We start from the raw sequence: 19,100 nt of genomic DNA, 5'->3' as shown, positions 1-19,100 counted from the left end.
GACTGGAAATGGATGATCAAAAATACTGTAGGGAGAGCAGGTAGATTATGAATAAGTAAAGGACCAGCTATGAGAGGAAAAGATAAAGAAAGTGATATTAGTCTAAGTAGCAACAGAATTAATACATGTGGAAAATATTGAGAGGTTTGGGATTTTATTAAGCATAGAGAGGAATAAGAAGACGGCTATATTAGACATAAGTAAAGAAAACTTGGGATAATTGACCACTTGAAGAGGAATCAGCAGATAACAGAATCCACTCACTTTATTCAGATGTCACTGACTCATCAAGGTCCTCCTGAGATGGCTGGGTTGGTTAGGAGAGGATTTAAAATGCATGCAAAAAAAGTTGAGTCATCAGGACTAAGAAAGATGATACAGAGATTCCACTTTTTCTTCCTCCCATAGACAGAGAACACTGCCAAGCTAGGAAAGATTCCTTTATCCTGCACCTCACTCCCTCAGTCCCCATTTTTCCCTCCTCCTTCTGATGCTTTGAGATGTCTCTGAGGCAGAAGCTCAAGAGACCAAAAGAGATACAAGAGGGAAAAAAAGGCTGGAGCAGAGGACAGGGAAGGGGAATGTTTGGAAAGCTCAGGCCATAGGGTTTTGTCAGGAAATCTCACGAAAGAGAGAATGTCAAGATATCCCTACAAACTCATGCTTCCGTCTCTTGCTCTCCTGTTCCTTGTCAGTCTCCTCTATCATGTCATACTCCTGCTCAAAAGAAAGACACGGGCCGATATTCTAACTCAGATATATAATTTTGGGCAATTTATTTAACCTCTTCGGGCCTTACATTCCTAATCTATATAATAGGATTCATATGCCTGACAGGATTGTTGAGAGGAGTAAATGTCATTAATATATGTACAGATCCTGGAATATGACAGTGGCTCAACAATGCTAGACAGTTCCTTCTTTATCTCCTGATGCCATATTGGTGACACTCATTAACTCCATGATGTCATACGAGGAGCACTGAATTGAGAGTTAGGGTTTCTGGGTTTGAGTTCCATGTTTGTGTTGGATTTTTTTTTAATTTGGGGTTTTGTTGTATATGTTTGTTTTCCATATAATGGTATCTATATATATTATGAAAATAACATACATGATAAGCATTTTAAGTTTGTGACAAGATTTGGCACCCTACTCAATCCACAGTATTCTGTGTCATATTGAGGTCCAGCAAATTAATTACATGGGATTCACAGTCACATTGTAATTCACATTTGTAATGAAAGTAAATACTTTCATTACAAAAGGAAAAAAAAAATTAGCCAAAAGAAAGCAGCTACAGGCCCCATGAAAGTCCAAAACCTAGCAGAGAAGTCATTAAATCTTAAAGTTCCAAAATAATCTCCTTTGACTCCATGTCCCATATCCAGGACACACTAGTGTGAGGGCTAAGTTCCCAGGGCCTTGGGCAGCTTCACCCCTGTGGCCTTGCAGGGTCAGCCCCCGCAGCTACTCTCATGTGTTGGTGTTGATTGCTTGTGGCTTTTCCAGGCACATGATGCAAACTGCTGGTGGCTCTACCATTCTGGGTTCTGGAGAAGGGTGGCCCTCTTCTCACAGCTTCACTAGGCAGTGCCCATGTGGGTTCTCGGTGGTGGTGTCAACCTCACATTTTCCCTCTGTACTTCTCTAGTAGAGGTTCTCTGTGAGGGCTCTGCCCCTGTGGCAGGCTTCTGCCTGAACATCTAGGCTTTTCCATATACCCTTTGAAATCTAGGTGGGGGCTCCCAAGCTTCAACTCTTGCATTCTGTGCACCTACAGGCTTAACACCACTTGGAAGCCACCAAGGCTTACAGCTTGCACCCTCTGAAGCAGTGGCCTGAGCTGTACCTGGGCCCCTTTTAGCCATGCCTGGAGTTGAAGCAGCTGGGATGAAGGCAGCAGTGTCCCAAGGCTGTGCAGAGCAGTGGGGGCCTGGGTATGGCCTTTGAAACCATTCCCTCCTAGGCCTTTGGGCCTGTGATGGGAGGGGCTGCCACAAAGGTCTCTGAAATGCCTTCAAGTCTTCTCCTCATTGTCTTGTCTATTAGCACTCTGCTCCTCTTTATATATGCAAATTTCCACAGCCTGCTTGAATTCCTTCCCTGAAAATGGACTTTTCTTTTCTACCACATGGTCAGGCTGCAAATTTTCCAAACTTTTATACTCTGCTTCCCTTTTAAATATAAGTTCCAATTTCACATAATTTCTTTACTCACACATATGAGCATAGGCAATTAGAAGCAGCTAGACTATATCTTGAACACTTTGTTGTTTAGAAATTTCTTCCAGCAGATACCCTAAATCATCACTACCAAGTTCAAAGTCCCACAGATCCCTAAAGCAGGGAAACAATGCAGCCAACCTTTTTGCTAAAGCATAGCAAAAGTGACCTTTACTCCAGTTCCCAATAAGTTCTTTATTTCCATCTGAGACTTCCTCAGCCTGGACTTCAACATCCATATCACCATCAGCATTTTGGTCACAACAATTTAACAAGTCTCTAGGAAGTTCCAAACTTTCCCTCATCTTCCTGTCTTCTTCAGAGCCCTCCACACTCTTCCAACGGTCAGGCCTCTGAGCCCAGGCTAAGCCATCATATCCCCTGTGACCTGCATGTACACATCCAGATGGCCAGTTCCTGCCTTAACTGATGATATGCCACCACAAAAGAAATGAAAATGGCCTGATCCTGCCTTAACTGATGACATTATCTTGTGACATTTCTCCTCCTGGCTCATCTTGGCTCAAAAGCTCCCCTACTGAGCACCTTGTCACCCCCACTCCTGCCCTCCAGAGAACCCCCAAATCTTATAAAATGGCCCCACCCCTATCTCCCTTCACTGACTCTCTTTTTGGACTCAGCCTGCCTACACCCAGGTGAAATAAACAGCCTTGTTGCTCACCCAGAGCCTGTTTGGTGGTCTCTTCACACGGATGCGAGTGAAACCAACCTCTGCCCATTACCCAGTTCCAAAGTTCCTTCCAGATTTTCAGATATCTTTATAGCAATGCCCCACTTCTCAGTACTAATTTTCTGTATTAGTCCATTCTTGCATTGCTATAAAGAAATACCTGAGACTGGGTAATTTATAAAGAAAAGAGGCTTAATTGGCTCATGGTTCTACGATCTGTACAGGAAGCATGACACTGGCATGTGCTCAACTTTTGGGGAACACTCAGGAAACTTACAGTCATGGTGAAAGGTAAAGGAGAGCACACACCACATGGTTGGAGTAGGAGCATGAGAGAGAGGGGAGGGGAGGTGCCTTATACTTTAAAACAACCAGATCTCCTGATAATTCACTCACTATATAGTACGAAGGGGGGATAGTGCTAAACCATTCATGAGAACCCTGTCCTCATGACCCAATCACCTCCACAAGGCCTTACTGTTACAAATAAAATTTTGGTGCCACAAAAGAAATAGCACTCGAATATAAAATTTTCTTTTTAATTCTCAGCAAGGCAAGTTACTTCTATAGAAAGGAGCAATGGTGAGCACACACTTGGACAAGGGAGAGGAAGGGGTTCTTATCCCTGACACATGTGGCCCCTGCTGCTGTGTCATTCCCCTATTGGCTAGGGTTAGACAACACAGGCTAAACTAATTCCAATTGGCTAATTTAAAGAGAGTGATAGGGTGAGTGGTTTGGCAGGGAAAATGGTTATGACAGAGCAGGTAATCGGAATGAGTCAGGGTGGCACAGGTAATCAGAATGAGTCAGGGTGGAGTAGGTAATCAGAATGAGTTCAGGGTGGAGCAGGTAATCAAAAAAGGTTGCTTTACGAGGAAGTTAAGTTTGAAAGTAGAAGGTAAAGAATTGAACATACTGACATGTTGATTCTTTGAAAAGAAATTTAGAACTCATATCTAACATTACCTCCAGCACTAAGGATTACATTTCAACATGAGATTTGGGCAGGGACACAGATTCAAAGTATACCAGTGCTATTTTCTAATTTACAGCAAGTAACCATAAACCAGATTTGCACCTACTAAAGTCTAGGTACCTTTATGAGAGCAATAATTACACAATTAATTATTTTATATCTTCCCTATTAAGTTATTTAAGGTTTCTTAGCACTCAACACATCACTAGCTTGTAGTAGAGGCTCAAAATCTTATTGAATCAACAGTTTATTAAAGAACTTTGGGTGACTTGGTGTGATTACTGTCCAGAACTATAAATGGTAGAATAGCTGCAAATGAGGCCAGAAAAGTAAAATGACACAGTTTACACAATAATTTATGATTTGATAAAAGGTTATTATTTTATTCCATAGGTGATGAGGAGTCCTCACAAGGTTTTGAGTTGATGTAGATATAGATTTCAATTTGAAAATATTCCCCAACATTAGTGAGAAAGATGAGTTAGAGATGAAAACCTAGAGACAGAGATGACACAGGCTACTCTGTACTATATTACTATTATTGCAGTAGTCTAAATGATAACTGACAAGGATTCAACTTAAGATAATGTAAAAGAATGGGAATTAATAGATATAAGAGAAATATACAGAGAAGAGTTCATAAGATTTAGTGGACAATTAAGTGGACGAGATGATGGAGATGAGCTTATGAGTTATTTCAACACACATTAATTTGTTATATCATTCTTTGATGAATGAATATAATATTTAATGAGTTAGCGCAATGACAGCAAAATACAGAGTAAAAAGTCTTATTAATGGCTCAACTATAGGTAGTGGTAGTGCTCAACAAGTTATGAAACATGACAATAATAATATGCATTTGTGTGCTTATGTCAAGCATCCAATTACTTGATTGTATTATCTCATTTAATGCTAATAATTACAATATGAGAAAGTTAATATTATACCATATTATAGATGAGGATATATGTCATAGCAGTGAGTAATCTGCTCAAGATCATACAATAAGTGATAGAAACAGATTTTGAGTTCACATTCTAACTCAAGACCCCAAACTCAGATTCACCATACCATACCACCTTTTGATTAATCAGCTGCTAATTATGTTAGAGGACACTAGAGTAGAATTTATATTAGGGACATTTAACACTTAAGTTAAAAAGGAAGGAGGATTTCTGGTTCTCAAAAGTGACAGCTGAGCCAGTGTTACAGATTTGAAAAGCTGCATTTTTAAAACTATGCTAGGCTGAGAACAAAAGAAAACTTAGTATTCATTTGTAAGATCTTTATAATATGTTTCATATAATTGAAGAAGTAGTTGATATTTGAAAGAATGGAAGCAGAATTTCAGCATCAGCATTTCCTGATCTTAAGAAAACTGTTACTTGCTCAGCACAGTGGCTTAGACCTGTAGTCCCAGTGCTTTGGGAGGGTGAGGTGAGAGGATGACTTGAGACATGCATTTGAGACAAGCCTGTGCAACACAGCAAGATCCTGTCTCCATACACACACACACACACACACACACACCACACACACACACACCACACACACACACACCACACACACACACACACAATTAAATTAGCTGGGCATGCTGGCTCATGCCTGTAGTCCTAGCTCCTTGAGAGACTGAGGAAGGAGGATTGCTTGAGCCCAGAAGTTTGAGTCTGCAGTGAGCTATAATTGTGCCACTCCATCTCTGCATTCAGCCTGGGCAACAGAGCAAGATGCTGTGTCAAAAGAAAAAAAAACGAGAACATAACTGCCAGCATTAACAATTCCCCATCCGCTTGTCTTCCTATTGCAAGTTTTTTTTTGTTTGTTTTTTGTTTTGGTAGGTGGGGCAAGAGATTAAACTGGCTCAGCTTAGTTCAAAGTCCACTCCAATATCTGGCTTGATTCAGTCAATTACGGCAAAAAGAGTCTTTGGGGTTGGGGCAAGCAAGAGCTTTACATGGTATTAATACATATTGGAAAAAGGTTATGAGAATGAAATGCACACATTGCATTATATATGGATGTTTTCTAAAATAAAACATCAAAAATTCACTTATATGTCTACCAATGTAGGAAGATTAATCTTCAGTTGCTCATCTTAACCTCTATCCAGATTGTTTTTATATCATTTGGTTATAATATATCTCAAGAAAAATATTGTAAACTTACTATTAACAATTTTAAAACAATCAATTTTTTTTCAAACCATGACTATTTTTTTTTTTTTTTGAGACGGAGTCTCGCTCTGTTGCCCAGGCTGGAGTGCAGTGGCGCAATCTCGGCTCACTGCAAGCTCCGCCTCCCAGGTTCACGCCATTCTCCTGCCTCAGCCTCTCCTAGTAGCTGGGACTACAGGCGCCCGCCACCACGCACGGCTAATTTTTTGTATTTTTAGTAGAGACGGGGTTTCACCGTGGTCTCGATCTCCTGACCTCGTGATCTGCCCGCCTCACGACTATTTTTTATGTTGGTCATTTTATAGACTGGGCAATAGTTGGGTATATTTCAAAGTATTTTAACTTACTACATGAGAATGTGCTTTTAATGACCATAACAGCAAAGAAAAATGTTACCTTTATTTACACTAGAATAATTATTTTATTTAAGAAAGTATTTACCAACTCAGTAAAAAATTACTTCTGTATTTATTAAAAAAAAAACAGAAAAGGAAGTGTGTATTCACACTAAACTCCCTTTTCTTCTTTAATCTTTCATGTGCTGGAGAATGCTCTTCTGTTATGGTGCTGTTCAGCACCTTTGGAGGAGAAACTTGTTTAGGTGCCTTTTTTTTTTCCTGCATTAATGGGAGCTTGTAAGTATCTTTCACATGAAGTATCCTCACGGAAGAGAAAGCACCGTGAAGGAGTTGTCCTCAAGAGTCACTATCGATATTGTCTAAGTGGTCTGAAAATTTTAACTTTGAAGTTTCTCTATGATCCAAGCACAATCTAAATGAAATGATTTCCAGTTAAGTCATCAGAAGTTTGCCTATTTGTATGTTTGTTCATTCATGTGTTATTTATTTGCTTTATATTCCTTTCAATTTCTACTTTAAAATGTTTTGTAACTTTACTAGTGGCTATGAATGTAATTAATTTTTGGAAATCAATTTTATATTAGGTATGTTTTCAGTCTCTAGAGGAAAAATGTTATTTTTTAAATATAAGTTTATCACAGTCAGTTGTTTTAAGCTGATTATCTTTATCTCTAAATTCTGTAAAATCTGATTGTAATTTCATACATTTCTCCTTAATAAAATCTTTTCAAATATTTTTATTTCATTGAATAAAAATAAATCACATTGAATCTAACTTTCTCGATTATTCTTTTTAATCAACAAAAATGCTATCTTTTTTTCTTTTTCAACTTTTATTTTAGATACAGGGGTTACATGTGTGGGTTTGTTACATGGATGTATTACAGCAGGTACTACATGTAGCACCCAATATGTAGTTTTCCAATCCACATTCACCTTCCTCCCTCCTCCCTCTAGTAACCCACAGGGTTTATTGTCCCCATGTTTATGTTCATGTGAGCTCAAGATTTAGCTCCCAGTTTTAAGGGAGGTATTTGGTTTTCTGTTTCTGCCTTAATTTGCTTAAGATTATGGCCTCCAGTTCCATCCATGTTACTGCAAAGAGCATTATTTCTTTTTTCTGGCTGCATAGTATTTCATGGTGTATATGTACTATATTTGCTTTATCTAATCCACCAAATTGATGGACACCTAGGTTGATTTTATGTTTTTGCTATTATGAATAGAATGGCAATGAACATACATGTGCACATGTCTTTTTGGGATAATGATCTATTTTCCTTTTGGTATATACTCAGTAATAGAATTGCTGGGTTCAATGGTAGCTCTGTTATAAGTTCTTTAAGAAATCTCCACACTGTTTTGTACAGTGGTTAAACTAATTTACATTCTCACCAAGAGTGTGTAAGCATTCCCTTTTCTCTGCAGCCTTATAATTACCCCTTGTTTTTTTTTTGTTTTTTTTGTTTTTTTTTTTACTTTTTAATAATGGCCATGCTGACTGGTGTGAAGTGGTATCTCATTGTTGTTTTGATTTGCATTTCTCTGATGATTAGTGATGAGCACTTTTCCATTATGTTTGTTGGCCTCTTGTATGTCTTATTTTGAGAAGTGTTTGTTCATGTGCTTTGCCCATTTTTTAATGAGGTTACTTGTCTTTTGCTTGTTGATTTAAGTTCCTTATATATTCTGGATATTAGACATTGACAGATGCATTGTTTGCAAATATTTTCTCCTATCCGGTAGGGTGTCTGTTTACTCTATTTATAGTTGCTTTTGCTGTGCATAAAGCTCCTTAGTTTAATTAGGTCCAATTTGTCCATTTTTGTTTTTGTTGCAATTGATTTTGGGAACTTGGCCAAAAAATCTTTGTGAAGGCTGATGCCAAGAAGGGTATTTCCTAGGTTTGCTTTTAGGATTTTTATAGTTTGAGGTTTTAAATTTAAATCTTTATCTTGATTTGATTTTTGTATATGGTAAGAGATAGGGGCCCAGCTTCATTGTTCTACATATGACTATCCAATTTTCCCAGCACCGTTCACTGAATATAGTGTCCTTTCTCCAGTGTTTATTTTTGTCAAGTTTATTAAAGACTAGTTGGTTGTAGGTTATGTGGCTTTATTTCCGGGTTCTCTGTTCTGTTCCACTGACCTATGTGTCTGCTTTTGTACCAGTACTATGCTGTTTTAATTACTATACTCTTGAAATACAGTGTGAGGTAAAGCGATGTGATGATGTCTTTGGCTTTGTTCTTTTTGCTTGGGTTTGCTTTAGCTACTCGGACCCTTATTTTTATTCCATATGAATTTTAGGATTTTTAAAACTCTGTGAAACATAATGTTAGTAATTTGATAGAAATTAAATTGAATCTGTATATTGCTTTGGGCAGTATGTTCATTTTTTAAATATTGATTCTTCTAATCCATGAGCTGGGATGTTTTTCCATTTGTTTGTGTCATTTATTTTCTTTTTCATCAGTGTGTCATCATTCCGCTTCTAGAGATCTTTCACTTTCTTGGTTCAATGTATTTCTAGGTATTTTGTGTGTGTGCGTGTGTGTGTGTGGGTGTGTGTGTGCATGTGTGTCTATCATAAATGAGACTGAGTTTTTGATTTGGTTCTCAGCTTGAACATTATTAGTATATAAAAATGCTACTAATTTGTGTATGTTGATTTTATGTGTCTAGAAACATTACTGAAGTCATTTATCAAGTCTGGTCTTTTGGAGGAGTCTTTAGGATTTTCTAGGTATAAGATCATGTCATCAGCAAACAGATAATTTGATTTTTTTGTTTTCCAATTTAGAGGCCTTTTTCTTTCTTTCTTTTGCCTAACTTCTCTGGCTAGGACTTTCAGTACTATTTTGATAGCATCAGTTGTAATGTCACTTTACTATTTCTGATTGTGCTTATTTGAAACTTCTTTATTGCTTACTCTAGATAGTGGTATATCATTTTGTTTATCTTTTCAGAAATTCAACTTCTCATTCCATTGATTCTTCTTCTTATTTTTTTTTTTTAGTTGCAACCTCATTTAGTTTTGCTCTGTATCTTTGTTATTTCTTCTTCTGCTCGCTTTGGGTTTGGTTTGTTCTTGCTTTTATAGGTTTTTGAGGAGTGAAATTAGGTTGTTAATTTGAGATCTTTCTATCTTTTTGATGCAGGCATTTAATGCTATAAACTTTCCTCTTAACACCACTTTTGCTATATTCCAGAGGTTTTGGTATGTCATGACTTTATTTTAATTCATTTCAAAAAATTGTTTATTTCTGCCTTTGTTTTGTTATTTACCCAAAGGCCATTCAAGAGCAAGTTGTTTAGTTTTCATATATTTGTGTCATTTTGAGAGTTCCTCTTGGTATCAATTTTTAATTTTATTCCACTGTGGTATGACAGGATAGTTGATATAATTTTGAATATTTTGAATTTATTCATTATGGCCAAGCATATGGCCTATTGTGGAGAATGTTCCATGCACAGATGAGAAAAATATATATCCTGCAGTTCTGAGGTTGAATGTTCTGTAAATGTGTTAAGTTTATTTGGTCTAGAGTCCAGTAAGTACACAGTTTCTTTGTTGATTTTCTACCTCAAAGATATGTCTAGGGCTGTTGGTGGGATGTTGAATTCCCCCACTATTATTGTATTGCTATCAATTCCTTTTCATAGGTTTCATAGTATTGTTTTATGAATCTAGGTGCTCTGGTGTTGTGTGCATATATATTTAGAATAGTGATATTTTCTTGTGGGATCAAACAATTTGTCATTATATAATGACCTTGTTTGTCTTTCTTTCTTTTTTTTGAGATGGACTCTTGCTCTGTCACCCAGGCTGGAGGCAGTGCAGTGGCGTGATCTTGGCTCACTGCAATCTCTGCCTACCGGGCTCAAGCAATTCTCTGCCTCAGCCTCCCGAGTAGCTTGGATTACAGGCACCTGCCACCACGCCCAGCTAATTTTTGAATTTTTAGTAGAGACGGGGTTTTACCATCTTGGCCAGGCTGGTCTTGAACTCCTGACCTCGTGATCCACCTGCCTTGGCCTCCCAAAGTGCTGGGATTATAGGTGTGAGCCACTGCGCCCAGCCATTTGTCTTTTTTTTAACTGTTGTTTCTTCAAGGTATGTTTTATCTGATGTAAGTATAGCTACTCCTGCTTGTTTTTGTTTTCTTTTTTCATAGTATATTTTCCCCAGCTCTTTACTTCGAACATATAGGTATTTTTATCTGTTAGTTGGGTCTCTTGTAGGCAGCAGATAGTTGGGACTTGTTTTTGTATCCAGTTTGCCAGTCTATATATTTTAAGTGGAGCATTTAGGCCATTTACATTTAAGGCTAATATTGATATGTGAGGTTTTGTTCTTGTCATAATGATGTTACCTAGTTTCTTGTAGTCTCAATTGTGTAATTGCATTATAGGATCTGTGAGCTTTATACTGATGAGTGTTTTTATGATGGCAAGTATTGTCCTTTTGTTTCCATGTGAGAACTCTTTTGAGCATTTCTCATATGGCCAGGGTAATGGTGATAAATTTCCTTAGGGTTTGATGGTCTATAACTTTATTTCTCCTTCATTCATAAAGCTTACTTTAAGCTTTATTGAAAAACTCTTAAAGAATTTTTTTTCCTTAAGAAAGATAATAATAGGTCCTCAACCTCTTCAGGCTTGTAAGGTTTCTGCTGATAAATCTTCTGTTAGTCTGATGGAATTCCTTTTTAACTGATTACACACTTCTTTCTAGCTATCTTTTTTTTTTCTTTTCTGAGACAGAGTCTCGCTCTGTTGCCCAGGCTGGAGTGCAGGGGGGCAATTTCGGCTCACTGCAAGCTCCGCCTCCCGGGTTCACGCCATTCTCCTGCCTCAGCCTCCTGAGTAGCTGGGACTACAGGCGCCCGCCATCATGCCTGGCTAATTTTTTTTTTGTATTTTTAGTAGAGACGGGGTTTCACCGTGTTAGCCAGGATGGTCTCGAACTCCTGACCTCGTGATCCGCCTGCCTCGGCCTCCCAAAGTGCTGGGATTACAGGCTTGAGCCACCGCGCCTGGCCTCTCTAGCTATCTTTAGAATTTTTTCCTTCATGTTGACTTTGGGCAGTCTGATGACAATATACTTTGATAAGATTCATCTTGCAAAGAATCTTCCAGATGTTCTTTGAACCTGTTGTATCTGGATGTCTAATTTCTATCTAGACCAAAAATATTTTCCTGAATGATTTTATCAAATACATTTTCCAAGGTTTTTACTTTTTATTCTTATCCCTGAGTAATGGCTATTACTCATAGATTTGGTTGCTTTATATAATTTCACATTTCCTGGCTGCATTTAAAAAAAATTCTCCTTTGTTTTCTTTTTTATATATAACTGGGTCAATTCAAAGGACCAGTCCTCAAGCTCTGAAATTCTTTCTTCTACTTTGTTTAGTATGTTGTTAAATAGTTCAACTATATTTTATAATTCCTTCAATGAACATTTCATTTCCAGAAGTTCTGTTTGGTTTTCTTTTAAATATTTACCTCTTTAGTAAATTATTCTTCCATACTCTGAATTGTTTTTCTGATTTCCTTGTGTTGCTTTCTGACTTTCTCACAGATCTCATTAAGCTTCCTAAAATCTATGTTTTGAATCCTTTTTTTAGTCATTTCAAAATTTTCATTTTGTTTAGGATGCATTGCTAGAGAGCTAGTGTAATCCTTTGGGGGTGTCAAAAAAATCTGTCTTTTTGCCCTGCCAGAGTTCTTACATTGATTCCTTCTCATCTAGAGAAGTTATGACCTCTGATTTTTTAACTTTATTCCATTTGAATGGTGCTTTTAACTTTTTTATTCTTTTCTCCCTTGAGGGTATAACTGTAACATATATTCTGTATGATACTTTGGCTTTGTTTCTCAGTGCTTTCAGGGGGCCAAGGCTATGTATGAACTCCTTAGTTATAGATAGCTTTTGTGCAGTGGCTTTCTCAAATGTTGACTGTTTTAGTGATATATTGGGTATATGAGTTGACTCATTATCTTCTGTGGTGCTGGGTGGGGAGGTCTCAGGGAGCTTATCTCATATCCTAGAACTATGCCCTTCTGTCAGGTTTATTTGGTGGTGCAGTTCAGTCTCTAGTCCAGTAGATGGCGATTAGGAGTAAGAGTGGGCTCATCTCTGATGACAAATGGAAGCACCTGCTTTGACAAGAGGCCGTGGAAGGAGCTCATGGTGGGATGGGCTGATGTCTTCAACGTGAGGGGTGCCACGGTGGGGCCTCACCAACTCCTTATCCTGGGCAGCCAGGAACACAACCTACATGTCTATTACACCCCTGTCACCAGGCTTGCTACTTTCAGTTCAGATAGACACTGACCCTTTTCTCCACGTCTCAATGTAACTAGGGTCCGTGGAAAATGCCCATCTGCAGGTACCACTGAGATAGACTTGAGGCTGAACCTCTTTTTCCAGTTTAAGACAGGTAACTCTGTGGCTGGTCTGCATTTCATTGCAGGAACACAGAAGCTCTGTGTAGGGAGGGGGAGATGAGCTCCATCTTTATGCAATTCCAGGAGGCAGGTACACTTTCAGTGAGGGTGTAACCACCTGGAATCATGCTGGAAAGGCTCACTCTAAGTGCACTCATGCCAATTCACAGTGGAAAAAACCGTGGTTCTGTCCACAACAGTGGACTGTGGGAGTGGGAGAAGATTCCCCTCATCCATTTCCAGCCACTGGTATTGCCTGTCTGCTTGGGCAGAACAACACTTTTCCCCTTCAGAGACAACCACTGCACCCATCACTCTTCTGGGAGGGGCACAGTCATCCACTGGACACAAGTAGGGGGCTTTCAGGCAGGAGAGAGCTTTCTATTTAGTTTCCTTTGTTCCAAAGGGTGTTTTGGTGGGCTGCACTGTGCCTTCTCCCAGCAGCAGCCCATGCTGTGAACTGGATATCCAGGGATCTTGCAACTCCCAAGGATCCCACTGTTCCCCTGTGTTTGCTGCAGTTAGAGCAGCATCTGGAAAATGCTTGTTGGGGATCTAGTGGTATAAAGAAACAAAGACTGAAATTCTCTGGGCAGGATAGTAGCCCAAAATGGGTGTACAACCAACATGGTGCCTCCATTTCAACTTGGGTTCAAGGGGAGTGTGTGTGAACCTGCACAAACTGGCTACCAAGTGCTGGGCCCCCAGGGAGTTTCCGAATTCCTCCGGACCGCAGTGCCTGGGCTTACAAGAGCAGAGAGGCTCTTCAACAATTTGGTCCTCAGCAGCCTGCCACAAGGGTAAGGAGAACAAAGAAACACTCCCACCTACACTTTCTGTGGGATTGCAAGTTCCTCAGGAGTCAATCTCTGCCAGAGTCTTGCTGCCTTCCTTTTCTGCACCTGAGCTTCTTCCTGTGGCTTCTCTGACTGGTTTTGCATTCTTCCTCAGCATTCCACTCCAGCCATGATCACTCACCTATAACTTTGTCTCTTCTTTCTGTAGAGAACTCACATCTGACATCCCTAGTTAGCCATCCACAGTGGATGCCTTTTGTTGGAACACAAATAATTAATAGTCTGTGCCCATTCAGAAAGTTCACCTACATACCTCTTTCCCAGACTTCTTTATCGCCAACGTTCAAATCCTGTTCTTTCCAAGTCCCTTATCATCCAGCCAAATCACTGGCAACTGCTGATAAATTTGTGTAGGTCCATACTTTTGACCAAAATAACAAACTTCTGAGGCATGAAACAACATGGGTGAAACCTAAAAGCACTATGCTAAGTGAAAGAAGCCAGACATGATAGATTACCTAATGTGTGATTCCATTTACACGGAATTCAAGGAAAGGTAAAATTATAGTGATAGAAAGCAAGTTATTGTTTGCCAGTGTCCAGGGAGCACAGCTAGAGGATTCATTGCAAAAGGGATGAGATAAATTTGGGGGAAGATAAAAATGTTTTGATTTTGGTTAGGCACGGTGGCTCACGCCTGTAATCCCAGCACTTTGGGAGGCTGAGGCGGGTGGATCACAAGGTCAGGAGTTCGAGACCAGCCTGGCCAACATGGTGAAACCCCATCTCTACTAAACAAATACAAAAATTAGCCGGGCATGGTGGTGTGTGCCTGTAATCCCAGCTACTCGGGAGGCTGAGCGGGGAGAATTGCCTGAATCTGGGAGGTGGAGGTTGCAGTGAGCCGAGCCACTGCACTCAAGCCTGGGCAACAGAGTAAGACTCTGTCTCAAAAAAAAAGGTTTCGATTTTAAATTATTATTATTATTATTATTATTATTATTATTATTATTATTAGAGATGGAATCTCACTCTGTCACCCAGGCTGGAGTGCAATGGCACGATCTTGGCTCACTGCAACCTCTGCCTCCCAGGTTCAAGTGATTCTCCTGCCTCAGCCTCCTGAGTAGCTGGGATTACAGGCGTGTACCACCACACCTGGCTAATTTTTTTTTTGTATTTTTAGTAGAGATGGGGTTTCACCATGTTGGTCAGACTGGTCTCAAACTCCTGATCTCATGATCCACCCGCCTCGGCCTCCCAAAGTGCTTGGATTACAGGCATGAACCACCGTGCCCGGCTGATTTTAAATTATTTTTAAAATTAAAATAAAAATTGTATATATTTATGGTATACAACATGATGTCTTGACATATGTATACATTATGAAATGATTAAACCAGACTAATTAACATATCCATCACTTTACATACTAATTATTTTCTTGTGATGAGAACATTTAAAATTTACTTTCAGCAATGTTTAAGTATACAATACATTAATGACATGGTTTGGAAACTTGTCCCCCGTAAATTTTATCCCAATGTGAAATGCGATCTTCAATGTTGGAGGTGGGGCCTAGTGGGAGGTGTTTAGGTCACTGCTAATAGATGGCATGGTGTCCTTGTGGTAATGAGTAAGTTCTCACTCTGAATTCATGTGAGATCTGGTTCCTTAAAATAGTGCAGCACCTCCCTCCCGCCCCACCTCTTGCTCCTACTCTCACTATGTGGTACACAGGCTACCCCTTTTCCTTCTGCCATGACTGTAAGCTTGCTGAGGACCTCGGCAGAAACAGATGCTGGCACTATGTTTCCTGTACAGCCTACAGAACTATGAGCCAAAATAAACATCTTTTCTTTATAAACCACCCAGCCTCAGGTATTTCTTTATTGCAACACTACACAAGGATGGACTAACACAATTAATATTAGCCATAGTCACTATGGTATACACAATATATCTCCGGAACTTATTTTTACTGCCTAACTGAAACATTAAGGTTTTATGAGTAGGAAGGTCATTAGATACTGTATATTTTAAATTAGTAAATTTTATTGCATGCAAATATTTCCAAAAAAGCAATTAAAAAGAGAAAGCACACTTAGCTGAATTTTCTGTGGTGTGAATCGCTTCCTTCACTTATGATACTTTTCTACCTAATGTAGAATGGTTTGCTGACTCAGTAATGGTTTGCTGACTCACAAATACGTGTATGAGTCTACTTTTGTGTTTAGCATGTAAATACAAGAATGCGGGCTGGGCGCGGTGGCTCACGCCTGTAATCCCAGCACTTTGGGAGGCCGAGGCGGGTGGATCACGAGGTCAGGAGATTGAGACCATCCTGGCTAACATGGTGAAACCCCGTCTCTACTAAAAAATACAAAAAATTAGCCAGCCATGGTGGCGGGCACCTGTAGTCCCAGCTACTCAGGAGGCTGAGGCAGGAGAATGGCATGAACTCGGGAGGTGGAGCTTGCAGGGAGCCGAGATACAGCCACTGCACTCCAGCCTGGGCGACAGTGCAAGACTCCATCTCAAAAAAAAAAAGAATGCATGCAGAAATGTAAGAATCTGACATCTTGAAAAACTTCACTGTCATACGTTTGCTCTCCTGAACCATTTATTGCCTAAGTTAAAATTTGTGTATGATTGTAAATTAATTTCTTTTCCTCATCTCCAATATAAACAATCACCTGTTTATTACATCTCCTTGGCAAAATAATAGATAATATTGAGTCATAATGATGTGCAGTATTCCAACCGCTTTAAATGAATTGACTCATTTATTTCTCAAGATTATCCTATAGATAGATTATATTACTATCTCCATTTTTCAATGAGGAAACTAAGGTACGGTGAGGATAAACAACTTGCCTCAAGGCACACATCTAGAAGACAGAAGAGCTGGAACTTAATCCATGCTGTCTAGCTTCAGGTTCTACAGCCTAGTCTTCTGATGTAATGCACCTCTCATATCTTCACTTCTCTTCACAATTGCAATATTACTCATGTAGTTTAGCCTCCATCTTTGATCTTGCCTGTGTATAACTCAAGATACACAGTGCTGCAAAAGTGATTTATTAGTGATATAAGCAAAAAAAAAACTTCAAAAATCTTCTCCTCTCTAAAAGCAATAAAAATAGTACAAAAAATTGTCAAAACAACATTTTCAGCACTATACAAATGAACTAAAGGCTTACAACTATGCAAGGAGCATTTATTCAATAAAATAAACTGAAAAAAACAGTAAGCTTTGCATCATTTTAAACTGGTCTATTCGCCTCCCTCTCTCTCCAGTTCTACAGTAGCTTTCAAAACCAACAATCCTGCAGAATGGTAAAACCAGGAACCTCTTGATTTCAAATTTTAAAGCCCTCCATCAAAATGGGTCAGCAGAACAAGCCTTAAGCAGAGATGACATCTCAGAGATAAATCACTGCTGCTCTGGACCACATCTACTCCTATATACCTGCAGGCCAGCGGGGACTTGAGCTGCAAAGGTGGCTGCTTGCCAAGATGAGTTTATGTAGAAATTGAATCAGTAATAAAAAAATCTTTCATCGAAAAAATTTTAGGACCTGATGGCATTACTGCTGAATTCTACTAAATGTTTAAAAAAAGAACTTACACCAATCCTTCTCCAACTCTTTAAAAAGAATCAAATAGGAGGAAGCATTTCCCAAACTCTTGTTATAAGGCCAGCATTACTCTAACACCAAAGCTATAAAAGGACACTACAACAAGAGAAAATTCCAGGCCACTATCCTTGATAAACATACATGCAAACTTCCTCAGCAAAATACTAGCAAACTCAATTAAACAATGCCTTAATAGGATCATTCAACATGATCGAGTGAGATTTTTCTTTGAGAAGTAAGAATAATTTAACATAAATAGGTCAATAAATGTGACATACTACATTAACAGAATGAAGAACAAAAATATGATCATCAGATGCAGAAAAAGCATTTGACAATATTCAACACCCTTTCATAATAAAAATTCTCATCAAATTAGGTATAGAAGGAACATAGCTCAATACAATAAAGACCATACTAATGGCAGCAGTGGCCTGTCTGAAGCAGCTGCTGCAAAGATGCCAGAAGCAGCAGGGGAGGCATGGCAGAAGGCTGTGGGCTCCAAGGAGCCAGCAGGAGCCAGAAACAGGCAGGAGCCCCACCCACTTCCAAGTTGACCAGGTAGAAGCCCTATCCTCCCAGTCATAGTTGCAGCCACCTAACTGCAACTACAGAGCCAGGCATTCCTGCACTCTTGGGGGCCCAGGAAGCCCCCTGCCCTGCAGGCTTGGAAGTGCATGCTCCTGCTGCCTGGCCTCTCCCTGCTCACAGGCAGAGGAAAGCTGTGGCTGAGCCTGGGTGCTGTTGCAACCTGGCCAGTTGTTCATGCAATTGGGGCAGTGCTGATATGCCAGCCTCCTGTCACCTCAGCCTCTTCTGAACTTTGGGCACCAATGAGCATGGGAGGGGGACTGAGGTAGGCCTGAGGGCAGCTTGGCACAGGCCTGCAGGCCCCTTTGGCACAAACAGCCTGGGTGCTGTGGACATTATTGATGGCAACAGGAGGCAGACAGGCTCCTGGGTGGAAAGGGGCACATTCCTGGTGAAGCCCCACCTTCAAGCCAGTGACAGCCTGAAGCATAGGGGCTGGGCTGCCAGTTTCAGGTGGAGTCCATGGACCACAGTGAGAACTTGTGGTACTTTTTCTGGGCCCACTCATGGTCACGGACTAATCAGCATGCACTTCCTCCCTCTGAGGCAATAAAATCCCCAGGCTCAACCAGACTCATTGGGACGACCTGCCTGCAGATAGGAGCTACTCACTCTGGGTCTCCTCTCTGCTAAGGGCTGCATAGACATCAGTATGACCTGCCTGTAGATAGGAGCTACCTACTCCAGGTCTCCTCTGCTGAGGACTGCACACACATTGGAATGACCTGACTGTGGATAGGAGCTACCCACTCTGGGTCTCCTGAGAGGTGTTCTGTTGCTCAACAAAGCTCCTCTCCACCTTGCTCACCCTCAAACTGTCCACATACATCATTCTTCCTGGACTCAGGACAAGAACTTGGGACCCACCAAATGGCGGTACTAAAAGAGCTGTAACACAAAGAGTGTTGCTGAAACATGCCCCACCCAAACTCACCACATTGCAGGCAATGAGGAGAAAAGAGCTGCAGCCCTTCAGGGAACCTGGATTTAGGGGCTCCAGAGTCAGGGCTGTGACACTCTCTTTGGGGCTCTGCAGTTCCTGGCATCTCCAAGCTTCTGGGTGCCACTGTGTACCCCTTGTCCAGACGCAGGTGCCTGCAGCAGAAGCTGTATGCAATACATCTGGTCCAGACACAGCCTCAAATGGAGCTGGCACCTGTGATAGTGCCTGGAGCTGCCTGC

The 19,100-nt window shown here is 40.2% G+C and overlaps 1 protein-coding gene across 1 annotated transcript in view; it reads right to left on the bottom strand.

The window, feature by feature from the left end:
- Positions 1-19,100, bottom strand: part of LOC129483902 (olfactory receptor 2AG2) — a 157,375-nt gene that overhangs the window by 40,102 nt on the left and 98,173 nt on the right. The window lies entirely within an intron of this gene.

This window comes from Symphalangus syndactylus, chromosome 6 (assembly GCF_028878055.3).
Source record: "Symphalangus syndactylus isolate Jambi chromosome 6, NHGRI_mSymSyn1-v2.1_pri, whole genome shotgun sequence".
NCBI classification, from domain to species: domain Eukaryota; kingdom Metazoa; phylum Chordata; class Mammalia; order Primates; family Hylobatidae; genus Symphalangus; species Symphalangus syndactylus.
Note: the sequence above shows the minus strand (reverse complement) of the source record. Positions and strands in the feature narration are given on the sequence as shown.